The following is a 19,075-nucleotide window of genomic DNA, read 5'->3' on the forward strand; positions in this document are numbered from 1 at the left end:
TACACATAATTAGGTTAATCAGCTGTGCCATATCCCACTCTGAAATGTTTAACCCATAATTAGGGATAACAGTGTAAATTTAGTGCAGCATCTGTGTGCTCCTCATTTCTCATTATGGCTTAGATTATAAAAGGCATCCACAAAGTGCGATAAAGAACGCGATCTCTTCCATTGCTGACATTTGCAGTCCAACGACACAACGAGATTCAGGAAGTGTCCGGCTTGCCTGCACTTTTTTCACTCCTCCCCTCACTGCAGCCGCCTACTATCGCGTGCTCACGAGAAACTATCGCGTGCTCATGAGAAACTATCGCGTGCTCACGAGAAACTTTTTGCGTGCGCACCAGAAACTTTTCGCGTGTGCACGACAAAACGAATGGCGTGCACGCGCCGTCGCAATTTCCGGTTTTGGTATTTTGCGATAGCATCATGACAAATGTGGGGGTGAGAGTGTTTAGAACTTAATTTTTCGAAAGGTCGCAAAATGGAAGAAGATTTAGTTGATTTTTTGAGGTCACGGGATATTTCTCAAGATTCAATTGAGAAAATAAAAGAGGATAAGGTAAAATGTGTTACAGTATAATTAATGTATTTATAGCTGACATTTCCTTTAGATCAACATAAGTGTCATTGCAATTATGACTGAAGACGAACTTGCGAGATACATCGTTAGATATGGGGATCGTCTTGCAGTTAGATCATTTTGCCGTCAAAGACTCGCAGCATGTGTAACCACCAAATCCACTGCACTGCAGAGATTAAGAGACAAGATCCAAAAAGGAGGCAGTACATCAGCAAATAACGGGGGGTTATTAAACAAACTTTCAGGTATCGGCAACAAACATGCATCTAAAGAGACAAGACGACTGGAAATTGGGTGGCTTCATTTTCATAAAGGAGAATTTCACCAGGTTCGGACAAGACATGGGGGAGGAACGCGACATGTGACGGTTAAAAAGAACACTTCGGTTGAGGAACTGATGATGATTGGGAAGGATTTGTTTTTTGACAGGGGGCGGGGCTCAAACGTATGCTTGTTGTGTTGACAAATGCTATTGGCTGCTCATCTCCTGACTGGCTGTTGTTGGCCTTCTACTGAGGAGACAGAAAGCCGGGAGAATTTAAATTGTACGATGGCAGAGAGCAAAGAGGTAATTTTCTTTCTAAATTCATACTTAAATCTTAGTATCTGTAAGGGTTTTATAATAAGTTATAAAGGGTGTAACGGTGCACGTAATCGTACCGAAATATTTTATTTTAACGAATCGATATTGAATTCTACTTAATAATTATGCGCACCTGAGTTATAAGGCATTTTTCACTTCCAGCACTTGTTAACAATTATATATCATGTACAAATGATTAAATTAAAAATTAATAGTAGTTAAGATTGAAGCGGTTTGGAATTGATAAAATGTGAAATAGAAATTACTCGCGCGTGTGCTTAGATCTGCGCGTGGATTCTGCTCACGGTTTTGTTATTTTGTGCGCGCAATACTGTAATCTGCTTTCGCGCTGTGTTCATGCGCTTGCGCTGTTTTGTCCCACTTTTAACGCTATATAAGACGGCAGAGAGTGACTCAACCGGAAACTGTAACGAGTGAGCGAAAGTTTCTCGTGCACACGTGAAAGTCTTAATTTTTTAATTTTTGCCAATGCCCCTTTAGGGGCTCCGTACAGTACTGACTGTGACCTAAACCAATATGTATATAATGAACATAGTATGCATACAGATAATTGAATAAAGAGTTTAGATTTTCCAAAAAAAAAAATACAGAATTATGGAAACACTTAGAGTCTTCAGGCCTTGCATTTACGATGGGTTCAACCCCAATACCCAGTGTTGCATCATCGCGTAATGCCCATCTTGTTAGGCGCGCAAAAATTCAAACGTAATCAAAAGCCCGCCAAATATGCGCAATCGTGATAGAGACCAACGGATGATGAACATGTTCGCCCTCGTCGAGTGGAAAGAAGAAACGGATAATGAAAGTTGGAGCATTGTTCCAACATCACACATAAAACAGTTAAACAAATGTTGTCACAAAGTTGGCGCTAGCCTGCGGCTAACTGCTAGCAGCATGACATTTAAAACAAACCATTAACCAGCATAGCTTAACGTTATAGGCTAGTGTACAGAAAACTGCAAAAAAATCATGCAATCCAGGCTTTCGAGTTTAATCTAATAGAAAGGGATGATAAAGGATGACTTTACCTGATATGAAGTGAGCACTACAAACACGAGCCTCATTGATCGTAGCATTGTCCCAGTCTGCCCGTTTAATAGCTTGCAGCCACAGATGCACTAAGAGTAAAATCTTTCCGTGCCACGGGCATATGCCACTCCACATGTCACCGCTTCGTGCGCATGGCACTCCACATGTCACCGCTACGTGCGCATGGCACTGGCAGCTGCCACTCCACATGTCACCGCTACGTGCGCATGGCACTCCACATGTCACCGCTACGTGCGCATGGCACTGGCAGCTGCCACTCCACATGTCACCGCTTCGTGCGCATGGCACTCCACATGTCACCGCTACGTGCGCATGGCACTGGCAGCTGCCACTCCACATATCACCGCTACGTGCGCATGGCACTGGCAGCTGCCACTCCACATGTCACCGCTACGTGCGCATGGCACTCCACGTCACCGCTACGTGCGCATGGCACTGGCAGCTGCCACTCCACATGTCACCGCTACGTGCGCATGGCACTCCACGTCACCGCTACGTGCGCATGGCACTCCACATGTCACCGCTACGTGCGCATGGCACTGGCAGCTGCCACTCGCACGTCACCGCTACCAGTACAACAGCTGCCACTGATATGTGCGTCTGTCATCGGTCTCAACGCGACTATACACGTATGTATACGCCACTGGACTCCTCACGGTTAAATACGTCGGTCACATCACAGCTGTATAAGCCGGTCACGGGACTCATTATGGTTGTATATCGTGCTCTGAATAATAAATGTTATGTTGTTATGTCTTCAATCATTGTAATTTGACATTTTTTTGTTTGCTTGCTGTTTTTTTTCGTTTTTTTTTATAGTATGCTGAGCAAAGCAAAATTAAAATTAAACTTGAACGTGCAATCAAAGATTCAAAAAGGCTGCATAAAGACATAAAAGGCTGGCACTAAAGAATAAATCCATACATGTTCATATGACAAGAAAAATACAACACAGTAGGCTAATTAATTAAACTTTGTGAGGCTTGGGGAATTGGGTTTACGAACAGGGTACAAAGGTTTGCTACACGCGCACACACACACACACATATTTATAACGAGTGTAGACTATACTTTCCGCGTACGTCAGTGGATTGTTCTTATTTTTAAATTAACCTCACGGGGACAAAATGTATATTCAGACTAAGGGAATGTGATGGTGGTCTTTGGTTAATGGAGGATACAGATGCTATATCCACTGCATTGATCACAGTACAGTACACAATTGCTTTAAGTTCATGAGCCATGTTCAAGCAGATCAGATTTGTCATAGCGGATGAGGTGGAAAGATGTTGGTTGGGGGGGATTGGGGGAGTGCGGTTTGCAGAGCATTTGTGTGTGTGTGTTAGGTGGTGTCAGAGTTGGTTTTTCAAACTTGCAGTAAAACACATTTTTGGGGGCAGTTTTAGATTCCCCCTTATCGAAGTACTGTAAATACTTAAACAGTTTTGTGTTAAAAAGTCGGCCTTTCAATACACACGCCCCACCCACCACCCCCAAATATCTTCTTAAGTCACCAGTCGTCAGGTGCCGACACCCTTCCCCAAATGTACCTTTGTCACCTTTTGTGACCTCCAGTACCCTGTAAGCTAGTTATTTGATTGGTGTAAGTGTATTGACAGTGCGATTTGATTGGTCTAACATCGACATCAACAACGTTGGAGACAGCGACGATGAAGATCATATCAAGAGTACATCATTGTCAGTGTAAGTACATTACCTTTTTTAATCTGATGTAATCGTATAATTTCAGGATTTGACATGGACTTTAATATGTAGAATACATTTTTGATACGTGCAAAGTTTATTGGATATAACAAGTAGCTCATGCCGATGTCTTTGGTTTCGTCTCTTTTTTTTGTAATAGGTGACACTTGTTTAACTCAACAATGGAAGGTAAGATATTCAACATTATTATTTGATGAATATTTTATTCTGAAACTTATTTCACAGTGTATCCGCAGATCCTTATTTGTTAAAGACTTAAATGTTTTGTCCGGTGCTTTCTGAAATCATTTTTGGCCTACACGATGTAATGCAGTAGATCAGCAGCGTCCACCGGAGATCGCATCTGTTGGCCATAAACATACTAAAAAGTATAAATCGTTTCGAAACAGTAACCATTATATAAATGACCATTACTTTGAGTGTACCGCAAATTCTTTGTAATTTGTAAGTATAACAACACTAGTACATCGATCGGTCAAGTTTTTTTGGGGGGGGTGTCGATCTCCGTGAACCATTCAGATTCAGATAATTAATTTATGGCATACTTAAGTATGTGCCAAAATAATAAACAGATCAGACCATTTCAAATCCCACTTAAAAAATCATGGTAAGCACATTTTAAATTCTACAATTTGTAGCTCTGACCAATTTGTAAGTATTGTATAATTAATGTAAATTATTGTTCTTTTTTGCCACAACAGGTCTTACGGTGACAGCAAGCCCTTCTAGTGAGTACACTGATAAATTTAAACTACCATACGAAATATTATTTCTTTTTATATACACATTTAAAAAAAAAAAAAAAAAAACTTCAAGCTCATATGTTTAAGCTCAGTAATTTTACTTAAATTCCAATGAAAGTAACATATTCTTCAACCACGTTAAACTATTTAAATATTCAATAATGGTTTATTAATGAAATAGTCATGTCTAAAATTGAATGAATCTTTTTATTATCAGATGGGGAACAACTTTCTCTGTCAACTGTTGCAACTGAGCAAGTCCAACAAGGAACCAGGGTTTGTCGTATTTGTGGGATTAATTTCACCACCACCTCAAACTTGAGAAGGCATGAAAAGGAGCAGCATGATGGAGAAGAACCAATGATGTGCATTGACCCCAAAAATGGACTTTATGTGACAACAAAGCATTCTCATGGAGTGAGACTTCCTGTACATGTACAAAAGTGTTTGCCAGCACGGCTGTATGATTGTGAAGTAGATGAATGTAGAGACTTCATGAGCATAGCTGCTCAAAGTGGAAACCCTGGGAAAGAATGCTACCACCTAGAGAGGACCAGAAGAGCCCATGTGTATGTTCCACCTCCAGCACTGAACACTGAGTCTTTGAACGACATGGTGAAAAAAGGAATAATGTCAACATCTAGACAAGAAGAATGTATGGCACTATACCAACGTGCTAACACAGATGAAGCTGACAGTGTGTTTCCAGTTTTCTGGGGGGAACACAGTCTCTCTGACAGACACATATTCTTCTCCGTGTACACTGGTGAGAAGGACAACTGGTGTAAGTTTGGGAGAACCATTTCAACATTTGACACAAAATCAGGTAAATGGCACTGCCAGTGTATAGGCTCAAGAAACAGGATCAGTTGTGTACATAGATACATTTCTATGTGGTGGCTATTTCAAGAGCATCCTCATTTGGCCAGAAATGCTGTGGATACAGCAAATGAAGACATTGAGGAGAATTTCAGTGGAAATCTGGGTATGCATCATCATCAAGGATACACGAATAGTAGTGTGATTGCAATGACCAACTACTTGTGGACTTCCAAAAGAATCCCAGAGGACCTTCCACTGGATTTAACTAAAACAGAAAAGCCCGTTCCACACAACTTTGAGCCCACAGAAGTAAACTGTCCTTACTGTCCAGGGCCGTGTCCTCCTGAACTGAGCAATGCTTTTGTAATAACGACACAAGCAACAGCTTATGAGATTTTTTCCCAGAGTAAAGGTAGGATATTCCATACTATTTTGAAATATAAGTCACTTATCAATTTTGCATATATATAAAAAGTGAAATTCCAAAAAAAGTGTTTTTTCATGTAGGTATTACAGTTTATGGAAAGGACTGCCCAGTGTGCCGAATTGTAGTTCGTTTTCAGGACTACAATTCAGGATTTCATAATTATAACAACAGGATCTTTCTTTCCATACCCTTATGCTCGTTTCTGACAACCGGCCTTTCGGTGAGTAGCTGATTGTTATAACTGGGATGTTTGTTTGTACTAAATTACTAAAGCACATACAAAAATTTTATTTTTTGCAGAATCACATTGCTGTTGGGCGGATGCTGCGCACAATTGAGTCCCATTCAGCAACTACAGTGCCACACAACTCACTCAGAAAAGCGTTTTATCACTTTTCTGCTCTCAGGAGGTATTCTGTTACCGCTGTGGACACCACCCATCTGTTGTCATTGCTGATACAAACTGGAAGGTTGCATTTGAATTGCCAGGTGAGAATTGACATAAAATGTATTTCAAGGGTTCTAGCATAATTTATCCAGCATTAACATGCTATAATGTCATTTCCCCTTTTTTTGAAACACAACTATCAGTTCATCTTTTGAAACGCCCAGAAAAACATAATGACACATCCCAGGAAACAGAGATCAACGTGGCAGCAAGGTGGGAGAACTCGGAGAAGGAAATTATAGCCACTGGATTCTGTGATGGGAAGCATAATATACTGTAAAATCTGACAAAAGATATTGGGGAAATTTTAGTTGATATTTAGCAACATTAGTATTCTAATTATATCAGTAATCTTAATATTAATTGTATTAATTGCAGTCAGCCATGCATTTACAGTACTTTAAATTTTAACCTTACAAATTCCATATTTTAGATGCATCCAGCAATCCATTTAGTAGCACGTTATCATACTCTGGCTTTGCTCCATGGATGGGGCAACAAACAAGAAGGAGCGAAACCCTGCCCAAAACAGAGATTTTCAAAGGGCTATCCCAAAGTGACAGGGCCAGCACCAGTAAAGAAAGGACATTGACGAGGACCAGATTTTGCACGTGCTTGATTCAAAATCGGTACATCACAGAAAACATGACTTTTTTTACATTCATTTTAATATGCAACATAGTAGTATACAATTTTTTTCCTAAATATTTTGAATGTTAATCATCTTTTCATCAGCCTAAAAAAGAAGACCTGACCAAAGCCTGCAATATTCTGGGAGTGTCTGCCAGTGGATCCATTTCCGACATTATAAACAGGCTTGAGGAGCTTCTCCTGTATAAGAATGTTTATCCTAAGATGTTTGTAAAACTCAAAAAAGCTGGAGGTAAGATGGCATGTATATTACTTACAGTACTAAATCATTAATTGGAATTTAATTAGATTTAATTTCATTACAATCATATTTGTTCTAACACAGGTGGAGTCTTACACATGGGATGGTGTATTATGCATCACCATTATGGTGGCAGGAGTCCGCTCGAGATCATGGAGATGCCCTGCTCACCCTCCCACCGTGTACATTTGTGACGTTGCTGGACGTGTTGCCAGACATTTAAACAATCGCACACAGCAAAATTTTTTCCAGCCACACGATGGAAGGGTATGTGAGCCAAATGAAAAGAACTTATCTTTGGCAGCTGATGGAAAACTAAGGATACATCTCGACTGGGTCAACAACATCAAAATGAAAACCCGGCACTCAAAATCCTCAGCAACTGACAGAATATCAGGTCCACATCCAGAAACTGGAACATCAGACCGCTTTTGCTTTTACGGCAGGTTCCATCAAAAGAACCAGAAACGACCAGAGGAGAAATTGCGCAGTCTAAAACTAATCCCTGAACTGGCCTCTCTAGTCAACTCTGCAGAAGCAGAACAAGTAAATAGAGAGCTTTCCTCGAGCCGGTATTCGTTGTGCCAAATGAAAGATACTCGCTACATGTTTTCGCTGCATCTCTACTTCCATCTTCATAATGCCAAGAAGAATTCTAATACACACTAATAATGTAAGTTATTCACACACAATTCATAACTGACCTATGACTTTTTTAGTTTGTTATGTAAAGACTAAAACATGTGAATTTGGGTTTCAGGTTGTGGCCTTGAACACTGACAAATTCATTTTGTGGCACAGGGATTGGAAGAAAGATGCAACAGTGTCAGATGAGCATTTGAAAGAGCTTGAGGTATATTAAAATGCATAATAGAAAATGTCCATCTTTTATTCAGCATATGCCTCAAGCCAGTTTAACATAATAGTCTCATAAATGTCTGAGACGTCAGTTTAGTTTAGTTTCCTTCATTTCAGAAAACCTCAGAATTCCTGAAAATACTTTTACCAAGGATTGTTGGACCTGGTGATAACCCAGAGCAGGGAAACCACTTCATTCTTTGGGTAACAAGAAATTATGTTTAATGAAATGTTAGTAATCGTTTTTTCTTCGTTCTCAAATTTGTAACAAGTGCTTGAGGCTGCTTCAAACTGAACCACAATTCCATAATGCTGTAGCCACTGCTTTTTCATATTTGAAAAATGGAATTATTATTTATATTTTATAGGCTTTTGACATGACTACAAAAACCATCAGAGTTTACGACAACACTGATCAGTATGTGACAATTTCAAACCTGGACATGGAAGTTCTGAAGTAAGACTTTACATTTTTATTGTTACACACTAATTCCCCTAATCACAAATTGTGTCCAATACATATGATGTATAAATAATAAATTATTTAATATATAATATTAACAATAATCCACCACTTCATACGTTGATCCTATGTTTTTCTCACGTTTGTAACTATATAACATTTCAGAACTTACACAAAGGCTTGGAAAACGGCACAATAAGATCCAACAGGATGTTTTTATTCAAAAATCCCACATTTTGTCCAAAGTTGAAAATGAAACTCAGTCAAAAGTTTTGTTTTTTTTGACGAAGAACAGGTAGATTCATATTCATTCATACTATTTGCCTTGTCTAAAAATGTATATACTTTGCATAAGTTTGTGTTTGTTTAATTTGTTGTATATATATATATATATATATATATATATATGCTGCTACAGACAAACGGGATCATTAAAAGGATATACACGGTTACACAATTGCCTAGAGTTTCCCTGGAAAGCACGATCTACATTCTTGAAGTTTTGACCCCTGAGGTAGATATACAGACACTTTGATACAGTACATGAGACAATATCAATAAATGCACTGTGCATACCGCTCATAACTGTATTCTCCTTCTTTTAAAGCTTACATTCATAATTCTGCACAAGACAGAGGGATTTCACAGATTCCAGGCAGAAATGGCTTTGCAGTCAAACACTGCTCTGAAGTCGGTCTTACTTTTGCTGACTTGTTTTTGTCCTGCTTTAAACATATCTGAAAAGCTTATTCATGTGTCCTATTCTGCCCTCGCATGTACGACGTCTGATTTGTACGGCTAGACAGATAGTTAACAGCAATGAAGAGAAACTTCGTAAGTCTTGTTGAGGATTGATGTCTTATCTTTTGTTGCTTTTTTCTCTTCCTCAGTTTTATTTCTCAAGTTTTTTCCTCATTTAAGTCTGTAAGAGTAAACAGAAAATAAACATTACAAAAGTGTAACGTCTGTTGTCTTTTTTACACAATCAAATATAGTTACCCAGTAACTCAATATGGTTAAACAGTAGGCTATTCTCTATGTCAACACTTTACACAAACTACAGATGTTCTTATTGCATAGAAATTAAACAAACATCCTCAGTAACACCAAACTATCTGCTAGACTGTTACATGTATAATCTATAAGAATCAACAGATGTAAATAAATCAACTAATTAATCTGAGGCGAAGCGCCGAGGCTTGTTGCTGAGCAGATAACGTTAAATCAGTGAGTCGGAAAACAAAAGACTTCAATCTAGAGCATACGCGATGAAACTAATAACAGTCACGAACCTAATAACACATATTACTTAATGTAAACATATACATCATACAGAAACCACAATTCTTCTTCTTCTTCTTCTTCAGTTATGGCGGTTGGCATCCAACTTTTGGTGCATATCGCCATCTACTGGGGGTTTGGAGAATGAGCTCTGTTTTCATGAGGTAACGCAGGAAGTGGGGATTGGATGTTTAGGAATGGACAGAATGGGGGGAGATGAGAAAAAAAAATAAAAAATACTAAATTCTCTTAAAGGAATCTATTGATTTAAAAAAATTTATCAAAACTTTATATGAACTACTTAGAACACTTTCCATATTTATTGTGTTGATTCCTATTTGCATCAAGTCATTTTTAAATTGTAATCTTTCTCTTTTGTATGCTCCGCAATGAAATATGACATGTTCTATAGTCTACATTGTCCATTGTCGTGTTTCCCTATCAACTGTAGTGATTTATTTAGTGCTGTATGTCCAATTCTCAGGCGAGAAATTATTGTATCTTCCCTTCTATTGCCAAAGCTTGCTCTTATTAAACCTACTTTATTTTGTATGTTGTGCATATGTCGTCCTTTATCCCACTTTTTTTGCCAAATTTGATTTAGAGCTGTTTTTATTATTCTCTTGATTTCAGATTTTCCCAGAGGGAGATCTATTTCTATGTTATCATGTCTTAGAGCCCTCTTTGCCAGTTTATCCACTTCATCATTACCGTCTACTCCTACACCGAAACGCCGAAGGGCGGAACATGTCCTGTTTCTCTTTTAAAGGGTAAGATGTTGAAACCCAAAATGGTTTTAATAGCAGTTCATCACCAGGAATGTTGTCCTGTGTGATAATGGAGGCACGCAACAACTGTACTCGGTACAGTCTACATTTTGAACCAAGGCAAGATGAGGAGGCCCATTGTTAAAAAAAAGCAAAAAAAAAACCTCTAGGCCCTGACCCCAACTTCTTTTCACATTCCTAGTGGTTGAAGTTAAATAATTTCACTGACATTCAAGAATGTATGTAAAAATTGTTATTGAAGTATTTATTTATTTGCATGTTTATGCATAAAGTAAATGTCATTTATTTTTGATCATAGAAATGCAAATAGGGAACATTGTAGAGGCCTTATTAAAGGAAGTGATTGGTGTGATTATTTATATATATCGTGTTTCTTGTCACTTTATTTCTGTTACTTTAGGTTGCTGTTACTATATATTAAAAGCAATATAGCATTATAATTTAGATTGAAACGTTTTGCTTAATTTAGCCTTGACAGTAGTCTTAATATTAATAACAATTTTAATTTTCTTGATCTCCTTTGGTTGTTTAATAGTAATTTGAGAGAATGCTTTGATAGGTGCATACAGAGAATACCAGATCAAGTGACTAGTGTACAAATGAATGGTGTAGGAAATGGGGTCGTTATAGGCCTCTGAATTTGTCAAATTTGATAAAACACTGGTGCTTAAGGTATGAACAGACAAATGGGTGAGGGATCATTAAAAATAAAGGGGTATTCAGTAACAATTTAAACTTTATGCAGATTTGCAAATAGTTGGTGTAACTACATAAAACAATGTATTGAAATGTGACCAAAAACAAACAATACTCAAGGACATAAACAAATGTCAAAGATAACATCCGTGTGAATTACCATCTCGACAAAAAATACATAGAAAAACGTATGTTTTTATATAGTCTCCGACAATATTGGGTAATTTACATGTGCTCTGAAAGCGCATTTCTGCTAATCCTATGCTAACCTCCGAAGTTACAAAAAATACCGTGCCCACACCAAGCAAACTGACCCACCACGCAGTCATTTTCGCCACGCGCACTTCTGCGAGTATAAACCAAGCTTTTAAGTGGTGACAGTCGCACGTAGCGGTGACAGGTCGAATGACAGCCGATATGTGAAGACACCAGGTCGAGTGACAGGTTCCTATGGCCGTGCCGGGTCCTGTGAAATGCGCGCATGGCCGTGCCGGGTCGGTTGCCATGCGCATATAACAGTGAAAGATCGAGTGCCATGCGCACGTAGCGGTGACATGTGGAGTGCCATGCGCACGTAGCGGTGACATGTGGAGTGGCATGCGCACGTAGCGGTGACATGTGGAGTGGCATGCGCACGTAGCGGTGACATGTGGAGTGTCATGCGCACGTAGCGGTGACATGTGGAGTGCCATGCGCACGTAGCGGTGACATATGGAGTGCCATGCGCACGTAGCGGTGACATGTGGAGTGCCATGCGCACGTAGCAGTGACATGAGGAGTGGCAGCTGCCAGTGCCATGCGCACGTAGCGGTGACATGTGGAGTGCCATGCGCACGTAGCGGTGACATGTGGAGTGCCATGCGCACGTAGCAGTGACATGAGGAGTGGCAGCTGCCAGTGCCATGCGCACGTAGCGGTGACATGTGGAGTGCCATGCGCACGTAGCGGTGACATGTGGAGTGCCATGCGCACGTAGCAGTGACATGAGGAGTGGCAGCTGCCAGTGCCATGCGCACGTAGCGGTGACATGTGGAGTGCCATGCGCACGTAGCGGTGACATGTGGAGTGGCATATGCCCGTGGCACGGAAAGATTTTACTCCCTCTCCGCAGATGTCGTCTATGTTTTTGAAAAGGATGAGATCCTGCAGGAATCCTAAAAAACTTGACTCGACAACTGGTGCGATTTGCACAGTCCACGACACAACAACTAGGCATTTTGATGAGAAATTATCTGGTTAACAGCAACACAGGATGGAACGTTCTGACCCCGACATGCGCAGTACGCACTTCGAATTTTCCTGTGACGTCGACCGTGAAGGGGTCTATAGTATAGATACAGTATATAGATAGCTAGATATGGTGAGTACACTAAACAATTTACTTGCCAATGGTTATATTGCCTAGGTTTGCATAGTGTGTTGGTTAAGTATTTTTTTGGGAAATGCGTGCGAAAGAAACAAATATTTGTAAACTCACACACGAAAAAAACATTCATTAGGAAGAATGACTTATCAAGAAGTTGATGGGTTTGAGCTCAAACCCAACCAGAACACCATAATGGAAGAACACCTTTGACAGAGTTACCAATTGACATGACTGACCAGTTTCCCATTGATTACATGCACCAGGCATGTCTTGGTGTTATGAAGAAACTGTTGACAATTTGGAGAAGAGGAGAAAAGGGACGCAGTAGACAAACCATGATCTCCATTGGTCAAGTAGATGTGGTGAGCACGAGACTTATTAATCTTCAGCAATGCATTCCTTCTTGTTTTGCTAGAAAACCAAGAAGTGTAAGACACCTGGAAAGGTGGAAGGCTACAGAGCTTAGACAATTCCTGCTTTATACTGGAAAGCTGGTTTTATCAGGAATTCTGCGACAAGACCTTTATGAGCACTTCCTAACTTTCAGTGTTGCAATAAGCATCTTACCGTGCCCCTCCTTGGTCAGTCAACATGTGGCATATGCACACAAGTTGCTACAGTATTTTGTAGCTAAGGGTAGGGAGCTGTATGGACCATCATTCTTGGTATACAATGTACATTCAATGCTTCATCTTGCTTCTGATGCCAAGAGTTATGGCTGTCTGGATGAATGCAGTGCCTTTCCATTTGAGAATTACATGCAGAAGTTGAAGAGAATGGTGCGCTCTTGTGCAGATTGTGAAAAGGATCAGAGAAAACCACAACCTTATAAAGTATTCAAAGAGGCAATGCCATTTCTTCAAAACAGCCATACAATTGCGTTATTCTGGAAGATGGCAAATGTTGCGAGGTCATCGATAAAACAGAGCATGATTACCTATGTCGAGTTTTTCTGCAACCATCTCCGCTCTTTATGGAGCCCTGTGAATCATCAATAATTGGAGCATACGTGTGTCAAAAGAACAATGTTCTACAAATGATCCCAAAAGAAAAAGTCAGTCAGTGTAAAAAGAGGCAAAGAGTAGTCTATTTGACTATTCTTCACAATCATGACAAGTAGACATCAGCAGATTATCTCTTTAAAAACACATTATATAAAAAAAAAACAGCCCGATCTCACGGCAATTCGTACATATTTTACGAGGTGGCTAATTCGTACGAATTCGTACGACCTCACTCGTACAAATTCATACGATTTTGGCTTAATCGTACATATTTTACGAGTTGCCAATTCGTATGAATTTGTACGAATGACTTATACCTAACCCCGCCCCTAAACCTACCCGTCACTGGGGTTTAGACAAATCGTACTGAATCGTACGAGTGAGGTCGTATGAATTCGTACGAATTAGCCACCTCGTAAAATACGTACGAATTGCCGTGAGATAGCGTTGACCAAAATCTGGTTTGTACTTCAATATCCACTTTATTGTTCAGTGCACAATTATGCTGTTTTCTTTGAATGTGCGCAATTTCCAGTTCATTAGCCACTGAAGGGGAATATTGAGAAGGATATCAAAGTACAGTAAACGCTAAAACTGTTTGTGCTACAAACCAGTGTAGCTATAATTAAGTCATTACATTAACATAATATGGTAAGAAACACAAGATTGCAATATTATGCAGCATAGCAAGCTGATTTGTACAGATAAAAATCAGCTGGAAGCGGATGAGACCAGAAGCCATACACTTTTAATTTACAAATGGCCACGACAGCTCTTACGGGTAAAATGAGGTGGATACTTTGATAAATTGTTGTAACTTTCAAAGCCCTTCCCTCTCCACCGAGAACAAGAAGGAACTCATCCGAACGTACAAGAAAATTATATTATTTAAATTTGTAAATTTATATTTATTTACAGTAAACAATTAATATTGTTGTCATTTGTTTAAAACAACGGTATTAATACAATGATATAAATCTTTCTTTTCTTTTTTTTTAGCACCTGAGCCATCACAGACACGTGGGGGTCTTGACAGGTTGCCAAGAGCTGGATTTTGTGGTAAATATAAATAATAACGAAGATAAGCAGTTTTACACAATACACCATATATCAAAAATGATTGCAGCCCTGTAATTTATTAATATCTCAATGATCCAAACATGCCAGGGGGCTACAGATCAGCTGTACATACGGATAGCACTCAGTCAGTGATGCCACAACATTTAGGTAACGTCTTTCATTTTTTCTTTCATTTATTTATATTGATGTGTGAAAACAGGATTTGTCTTATCGAACTTAAAAGAGATGTATTTAAATATTGTTTATATGACAGAATCGCAATAATGTCTCTTTTGTAGCACCAAGAATGCATTGAGTCATGAACATAATTCAAATGTTGCTCAACACCAACATAGTATGTTAGTTTTTATCTTTGATGCAAAATTTGATCAAGATAAAGCACTAGTGGCTTCGAGTCCAGGCTTTTAAAAACCTCAAAATTGATGAAGTGCTATTGTGAGGCCTGATCATTTTTAATAAGTTCTGCATACAATTTTTTATTTTTTTTGCCTAGAATCAGCCTGGACAGCCAGTGGCGATGGAAGCTGGACAGATACTCAAAGACAAAATTGTAAGTAATGTTAAATCGGGTACTCCATCCAAAAATGACAATTTTCCCATTATTTACTCCACCTCATGCCATCCCAGATGTACAAATCCAATCTGAAATGGGGACGTTCTGTAAAATGTAATAAAATCAAAATCAACTCTGTGAAAATTAAAATCTATTTTGTCTATCTACTTTAGCCTCAAAGGAAGGAAGGGGAAGAGGAGAGTATCTGCATATATTTTATTGTATACATTCTATTGTATTTTCAATTATCATAGATTTAATATCAAGAGGCACTGCATTATAGTGACAAAATTCTTCATGATTGGCAATACAAATGAATACCCGTTTATTCAAATGTAAAGTATACTTGTTCATCTCTAAAAACATTACTTAAACAATTTAGGGGCAATAATGACATCACAACCTGGGTCTACTAGCATGGTTGCTGAAAGCCAGATTGCAGAGACCCTTAAACATGCACCAGGTCTGGTTAGGAGAAAGGCTAATGTGAGTATTTTTACAATGAATAATATTACTGACAATGTGTTATACTTTTTTCTTGCCCAGCCATTTTCACTGGCCCTGCCACAAAAATAAAATAGCTGTTTATATTGTTGTTTTTGATCCTTATCTTGTATTCTTATAAATAAACGTATGGCAAAAATTAAGATACTAGTTAAATATAAGTGAAATAAATGAACAAATTACACAATAAATAGAACAAAGATACTTATTAAACACAACTTTAGGTTTGTAGGTGATCAGGTACAGAAATTGAATAATCAAATGTTTTAACATTGTATATTCCTCACTGTTTAAATTAAATATAGATGAATCATTAAAGCTACAAAAGTTAATCAGTCAAGAGCAATGAGTGGTTTTTTGGTTTTGTATCAACATCAAGTACACTGACAGCAGTGAGGTCACTTTAGATGTGCACGCATCCAATATATTGTTACATATATAATTTTTCTCAACTTTTTACTTTCAATTATGACATAACTGACTGTTTTTGACGATATACTCCAAGACGGGTATTTTATTATTACTGTCCAGCCCTGGTTAAGTACTTTTTTTCCTCCTTCCCTCAAAGTCTCAAGACTACAGTTAAGTGCAGATCAATGTTTTTCATATACACTAAATTAATCCAAACTAAAAACCAAGTGTGAGATTTTTAATATTGCTTTAATGTTCTGTACAGCTGATATTCACATGACACTAAGTTTGACGTTTAATTTTACAGCGATCAGTTACTCCACATTTACAAGATGGTTCATTGGACCTCTTCTCATAATTTTAAGTAAGTATTCAGAGACTCAGCTTTATGGGTAAAGTAGCCTAGCATTTCTGTTCATATGACTGGAGCTCATACCTGGCTTATGTCACCCTACATCTATTTCTTTCATACCTGTACTATCCTGTTAATATAAGGACCTAAAGTTTAGTTCTTCATGATACATTAACTCATGTCTATCTGTGCATTAGTTAAGCATCAATTAATGCATATAGTGTCACCGTATTGTAAAGTTTTTCCATTTCTCTGCTATAGTGTGCTCTGTTATTTTCTTCTGTCTGCTCATGCTAGACATGTGGCCTGTCCTGTCGTATCAAGATCCTATTTGTATCCTCCTGTATCGGAGGCTTACTATTTGATTTGCACCGTCTTGTTCTCTGCCCAGTTTTACCTGTGCCTGCCGCCCATCATTCTCTGTCCCCGGACTGTCTGCCTGGTTTTGACTTGTGTCTGCTGACTGGTTTCTGTGCTTGCCCTTTCCCTCTGGATTTATCTTTATTGGACTGTTGATGTCTACCGACCGTCTCGTCTGCACTCCCCTGTCCGCTGTGTTCTCCTGTCCCGAGTCCACCTCATCGGCTGGTGACCTGCTGACTGTCTCAGCTGCTTGTCTTTTGTTCAGCAAATGTTCTCAAATGCCCTTTTTATTTGTAGTCTATTATATTTGAGCTAAATATAATTAAATACTCTATATTAACGTACTTTTTTTTTTTTAAGTGTATGTTTTGGTCAACTCTATCTCACGGCAATTCGTACGTTTTTTACGAGGTGGCTAATTCGTACGAATTCATACGACCTCACTCGTACAAATTCATACGATTCAGTACGATTCGTCTAAACCCCAGTGACGGGTAGGTTTAGGGGCGGGGTTAGGTGTAGGTCATTCGTACAAATTCAACGAATTGGCAACTCGTAAAATACGTACGATTAAGCAAAAGTCGTACGAATTCGTACAAATTAGCCACCTCGTAAAATATGTACGAATTGCCGTGAGATCGGGCTGGTTTTGGTAGTGTAATTATATGTATGCAATCTTTTAATAAAGTTGGATTATATGAACTTGTATGGCATTTTTCCTCTTGAAAGTTTCATAGCAGGTTTTGGCATTTTAATAATAGTTTATTAACTGATTTGGAATTTAGGGATATTTTTAAGTTTTTTTGGAATGAATTTAGAACCAGAAAGTCTGATTTCCAATCCTTACAACAGTGGTGGGACTTCGGTAAAATACAAATTAGACAGTTGAGTCAACAGTATGCTTGCAACATCACTAAAGACTTAACTAATTTAATGGAAAATTAGAAGATATAAAGAAACTTCAAGAATCTATTGATACTGAACAAAATCAAGACATTATTGGAATTTTAGATTTAAAAAAAGGAAAGAATTGGCAAAATTTTTAAACCTGAAAGCACAAGGGGCTCTGATCAGATCCCGTTTCCAGAATATAGAGTGGATGGATATACCTTCTAAGGGTGGTGCACTCTTGTTGAATCATATAGAGATTCGTAAGAGGGCAGCTTGAAGAACTGTATAGCAGCGAGCTTACACACAGGTCAGACAGTGATAATGTGTTTATTGAAGGTCTTCCTCAGGTATCGGATGATGCCAATGGCGAGCTTTGTAGAGTGTTGACTTTAGAAGAGCTACAGAAAGCTCTTCAAAGTATGGAATGCGGCAGAGCACCGGGAATAGATGGCCTATCTGCAGACTTTTATAAGTCATTTTGGCCTGAGATTGGTGCAGATCTGCTTGCAGTCATCAAGGACAGTTTGAGCAGTGGAAGATTACCACTGAGTTTTTCCGCAGAGCAGTCATTACTCTACTGCCAAAGAAAGGAGACCTGAGTGACATTAAAAATTGAGGCCTGTCTCTTTGCTATGCAGTGATTATAAAATTCTATCTAAAGCGTTAGCAAATAGATTAAGTAAGGTTTTAGGTGAAATTATTCACCCTGATCAGACTTATTGTGTTCCAGGTAGGCAAATTTTTGATAATATTTCGTTTCTTAGAGACTTTCTTGATATTGGTAAGCTCTTGGACGTTAATTTTGGTTTAATATCAATAGATCAAGAAAATACGGAGCCCCTTAGAGCTCATGGTGGTGGAAAGATTTCGGGGTGGATGTTTGCGTTCTCTCGAAACTTTGCGAGAGAATGCAAAGTTTTGCGAGAGAACGCAAAAGATTTGAAAAATATTTTTTCCTTCCACCCCGAATTTTTTTCACCCACCCCGAAATCTTTCCACCACCATGAGCTCTAAGGGGCTCCGTAAGAAAAAGCGTTTGATAGAGTTTAACATAGTTATTTATGGGATGATCTTTTGGTGTTAATAAAGTTTTTATTGATACACTGAAAAAAATTCAATTTTGAGTAACCTTTACTTTAAATATTATTTTAACATTACTTGATGTTGTTTA

The sequence above is a fragment of the Barbus barbus genome (assembly GCF_936440315.1).
Source record: "Barbus barbus genome assembly, chromosome: 39".
Taxonomy (NCBI): Eukaryota; Metazoa; Chordata; class Actinopteri; order Cypriniformes; family Cyprinidae; genus Barbus; species Barbus barbus.